We start from the raw sequence: 5,816 nt of genomic DNA on the forward strand, positions 1-5,816 counted from the left end.
ACACACACACACAGAAGGATAAATCAGAAACTAACAATTTTAGTTATCTACATGGCCCAGGAAAAATTGGAGTTGAAAAGATAAAGGAGGGAGTAACACCATGTCTAACACATTTTTGATTTTTGAAACCCTGTTGATGTTACATTTTGAAAATATTGGTTCCATGGGTTTGAAGACTTAGGATCATCATTTCTTGTGACAACTCATTCAATTGGCATGATATAGTTCACAAAATCATGATCTACACCATAGTGCATCATTAGTTAAGCAGTAGAGGCCCAACATTAGGGAAGAAAACTTGACCTAAACATCTTCCTGAGATCCAACTGATTTTATTAAACTAAAGAAAGCTTCTCATATTCCTACATAGGTGATGATTTCAAAAGATCATTTCTTAATAATGTCAAGTTTTCTGTCTGTTTCAGTGTAAGAAGATGTTATATCTTAAGATATACGATATAAGGCTTGTGATGTTAGTAGATTGGGTAAAGAATTCTGGTAGATAAAAGTCTTTCTTGGGACAATTCACAACATTTGAATATGACTTAATATTAAATAATAATATTTTCCTTTTTAAAATTTCCCTAATTTTATAATTTTATTGTGTCTGTATAAAAAAGTTCCACTGTGAAAGCATTTGTGCTAAAGTAGAGGTAGAATCATCTAAATTGTTGTTAGTTGTTGTATTAGTATTAGTTATTTCAATAACTGTATTTTTAAATAAAGGTGCAAAATGTTAACTTGTGTAAACCTCAGTGGAATGTATATGGGCAGTCTTTACACTTTTCTAGTAACTCTTCTCTGAGTTTGAAATTACTTAAAATAAAACATTGAAACCAACTAAGCTGGCACTTTAGAAAAGCAGTGGGAAGGGGGCAGTTCAAGATGGCAAAGTTGAGTGGACACTCCCATTTACTGCCCTAGCATGTAACTCACTGAACAATTAAGAAAAACAAGCACAGACTGAGATCTCTAAACTCTGGAAAGCAGCTGAAGCATTGGAGACTAGGAGTTAGTCTTGATGCAAAATAGAGGAGGAATGGATCTGCTCAGAAGCCAGGAGATCATACCCAGTAACATCAGGAATGCACATTCATTATAGCCATTTTTAGATGGCATCTGGGTAACATCCCAAGCATAGAGCTAATCCAAGGAACACAAAAAAGGAGCTAATCCAAGAAAACTCTACCCTGACTTTTTCAAGGTGGTGCATACTGTCCATGGGAAGATGCAGGCCACACAATTAGGAAGATGGAAGGGAGATGATAGTGCTGCATAAATGTGCTGTTGAATGACTCTGAGGCCCATGACAGATGGGCACTAAGACCGGGAGGAACTGCAAAGGTAGCAGAGCAATGGGGACACTTCAGATTAACAGGGACAAAGGACATGGCCCATAGTGGGACACTGTGAGAGGATCTGTGCAGAGGTGCCAGTAAGTGAAAGGCATAAAAATCTATACACACTACCATAGAAAAGTTGAGCCTCACTGCTTGTAGCAGTGTCTTAAAATAATTAACTTCCCCTCTCATGCATAGGTATTGAATTCCAGAGACCAAGCATGCAGAACCCTTGAACCAGAACAGGATAAGAGTGCCATCTAGTGGTTCTCAGGAGATGAGGTCAAGCTCATGATTGCTGGGTCATTCAGGGCTTTGAGTCTTTGTTGGGATAGTATGCCACAACTTTCTCCCAAGGGGCAACAATTGAGTACAGGCCCCAGCCTTTTGGTTGTTATCTTGGCATTTGGCCACTATGCCACCAGGGTGTCCAATGAAAAAATTCTTCCACAGTAAGCAAAATACAAAAGTAGAAACAAAGTAACAAAAAAAGGAAGAAAAGAAAATATCCCAAGTTCCACAAAAGTTAGTAAAACACACAAAATCACAGGAAAAGAAGGAATTTTCAAAAGCAAAACATGAAGTAGAGGAAATGTCTCCTACAGAAACCATAAAAATGCAAAGAATCAATACTTTTCAGACTATGGTGCTAAATATGTTTAAAAAAAGCAAAAAGTACACAGAAAACATGGGAATAAAATTCAGAATCAAATGCAGAAACAAAATGAGAGACTTAACAAAGAAATTGAAAGGATTGAAGTGAGAGTGAGAGAGAGAGAGAGAGAACTACTGGAATGAAGAATAAAACATTTGAAATAGAAAAATAGAGAAACATTCAACAATTGCGTTGAATAGACAGAAGGTAGAATAATTGAACTAGATGACAAAATAATTTAATTTATCAAGTATTAAGAGAAACAGGTGGGAAAAAAAGAAAAGAAAACAAACAAATCCAAAACGTTTTCTGGGATGAAGTTAAGAAATCTAACATTAGAATTATTGGAATCCCAGAATACCAAGACAACAGTAAATCCACAGATTTTTTTTTTTCCCAAGAGGCATTAAGACAGAATATCTCAGATGCGAAGAAGATATGAGAACTAAACCTGCAAATAAAAGAAATTACACAAACTTCAATCAAACGAGACACAAAAAAGATCTAATCTTTGACATATCCTTATACAATTTTCAAAAACCAAAGACAAGGAGAGAATTCTGAAAACACCACAGTAAAAAATATATATATATAATATACCAAGAATCTTCAATGAGAATAAGTACAGATTTCTGATTTCTCCATATAAACTCTAGATGACAGAAGGCAATCAAGCAACATATATAAAATACTGGAGGAAAACAATTGCCAACCAAGAATTCTTCACTCAGCAAAGTTGTCATTCAAAAATACAGGGGAAATCTAGACATTCCAAAACAAGTGTAAACTTTGGTTATTTGCCACTGTAGGACCAGACTTATAAGAATTATGCAAGAAAGTATTTTAAATGTAGAGATAAGAGGATTAAGAAATAAGTACACACTAACAAAGAGAACTCTGAAAAGAAAATCAGAAAAACAGTACCATTTACAATAGCCATGGAAAAGATGAAATACGTAGGAATAAATCTGACCAGATACACAAAAGAATTATACAAGGAAAACTACAAAACACTACTAAAAGAAACCAAAAGACACCTACATAAATGCAAGAATGTACCATGATCATGGATAGTAAGACTTAACATTGTGAAAATGACAACACTATGCAAAGCGATCTATAAATATACTACAATCTCAATCCAGATAACATCCTCATTATTTAAAGAAATGGAAAACTAATCACCAACATTATATGGAAAGAAAAGAGACCTTGGATAAGCAATTCAATACTAAAGAATAAAGTAGAAGGCCTCACACTTTCAGATTTCAAAACCTACTACATAGCCACAGTAGTCAAAACAGCCTGGTACTGGTACAATGGCAGACATATAAACCCATGGAAGAGAATTGAGAAACCAGAAGTAAATCCAGAAAAAATAAAAGCAAACTAATACAAAAGGTCTTCTTGGATTCAGTTAAAATACCTATTATTAGAATTATTGGAATCCCAGAACACCATGACAACAGTAAATCCAAAGAAATATATATTTTTTTCCCCCAAAGGATATTAAAAGAGAATTTCTCAGATGTGAACAAAGAACCAAGCCTGAAAATACAACAAACCACTCAAACCTCAATCAGAAGAGACACAAGAAAGGTCAAGTCTTTGACATGTCCTTAAAAAATTCTCAAATACCAAAGAATTGAGAACCCAGAAGTAAATCCATCCAGCTCTGGACAGCTGATCTTTGATAAAGGGCTAAGACTCATTAAATCTCTTTAACAAATGGAGTTAGGAAAATTGGATATCTGTTTGCAGAACAATTGAGCAGGGCCCATATATCTCACAATACACAAAAAGCTAACTCAATATGGGTCAAAAATCTAAATGTAAAACCTGTAACTAAAAACCACCAAAGAAAAAATAGGGAGAAGGTCCTTCTTGTTGTTGTTTTTACATGCCGTCAAGTTGGACCCCACTCATAGCAACCCCTCCTTGGGTTTCTGAGGTGGTATCACTACAGAAGTAAATATACTACCAAATATAAATAAAAATGCACCAATGGCAGAAGACAAACTAGATGACTGAGAACTTTTGAAAATTATACATTTATGCTCATCAAAAGATTTTACCCAAAGAATAAAAAGAGAACCCACAGACTAGGGAAAAAAAGTGCCAACAACATATCAAACAAGCCGCTAATCTCTAAAATTTTTAGAGAATTTCAAACCTCAACTACAAAAAGACAAATAATCTAATTAAAAAATGGGCTGAAGACATGAACAGACACTTCACCAAAGAAGACATTTATTTAGGTAGCCAACAAAAGCATGAAGAAATGCTCAGGATCATTAGGCATTGGGTCATCATTAGGCATTGTTGTTGTTGTTGTTATGTGTCATTGACTCGGACCTGACTCATATTGACCCCTCCTTGGATTTCAGGGGTGGTATCACTATGGAAGTAGATTGCCCAACCTTCCTTCTGAGGAGTGGCTGGTGGGTTTGAACCCCCAGCCCTCTGGTTAGCAGTCAAGTGCTTTAGGCATTATGCTACCAGAGTTCCTAATTAGGCATTAGAGAGATACAAATCAAAACAACCATGAGATATAATATCACCCCCCCATTAATAGAAAAGTTCAAAAAAAAAAAAAAATAGAGTTCTGGGAAGATGGTGGAATAGGCAAACAAGATACACAGGTCCTCTGCAACAAGGCAATGAGAAACCAGTTGAAACCAATAAATAAGTTAATCCTAGGACCCTGAGCTTTTAAGAGAAGGATAAAGAAGCAGATTAAATACCAACTAGTAGAAAAATCTGAATGAAACACTAAGAAGACAAATGGAGCTGCAGACTGCTGGCTGTGCTGAGGGCACAGCCATTTTGAATATTTCCTGATAGCAACCTTAAGAATCAGCTCTGCTCACCAAGGCTGTATGGGCAAGGATTGCATTTGTGCCTGAGGACCAAAAGGGAAAACAGTGAGGAAGGGGATAGGCAGAACTTTGGACTGCCTGTGGCTCTTCTAGGGGCACAGCCATTTTGGATGTTTGCAAACCTCTGGCACAGTCGTTTTGAGTGTAGGTCAGTGGTGTTCTTGCTCAGACTGTGACCTGGAAAGGGCTCTGCCTGCCAAGGGTAGCACAGGCAACCACATTGGACACTGACAACTGGAGAAATGTGATATTCCCCTTGTTACTCTCGTGCATCACTCCCTCTTGGTAAATAGGGGTGTGGCCATCCCCCTGCCTCAACCCACCTTCCTGACCTGAGAGGGTTCCATCCCAGTCTGTGCCCCTGGAAAGCCTAGGTGCTGCGCCCCACCCTCCACAGTTTTGTTTTGTGTTGCAATTATTCTTCTTATCTTCCTTTCTTCTTCTTTTTTTCTCTTCACTTTTCCTGGTTCTCATCTTTTTTCTTTTTTCTTTTTTCTTTTTTTTTGGTTCTTCCCATCTCTTGTTTTTCCTTTTGCAGTTTTCCCTATTCATCTACCCTTCTTTTTTCTCTCATTCATCCCTCTCCAGATATTGTAGCTTTTTTTTTTTTTTCATTATCTTTCTTTTACCCTTTTTTGGTATATTTTGAATGTTTCTTCTCATTTATTGCATTTCTCTTGTTTTTCTTTTTTTTTGAAGTTGTTCCTATTTATGCATTTTGAGTTTTTTGTTCTCTTGGATGATTTTATTTTGTTTGTTTATTTTGTCTAACTGAGTGGGAGACAGCAACTATTCCTATACAACCAGCCATATCTGCAACTCCTGCAGCCTCATCCACTGAATGAGGGACAACATATGCTTTTATACCAACTGACCAATGATAGACAATGGCCAATACCACCTTGACTCACCATCAACTGCTTTTTATGAACATCTAACAGA

The sequence above is a fragment of the Orycteropus afer genome, unplaced genomic scaffold (genome assembly GCF_000298275.1).
Source record: "Orycteropus afer afer isolate SDZICR_OR568_19922 unplaced genomic scaffold, OryAfe1.0 scaffold00051, whole genome shotgun sequence".
In the NCBI taxonomy this organism is placed as follows: Eukaryota; Metazoa; Chordata; class Mammalia; order Tubulidentata; family Orycteropodidae; genus Orycteropus; species Orycteropus afer.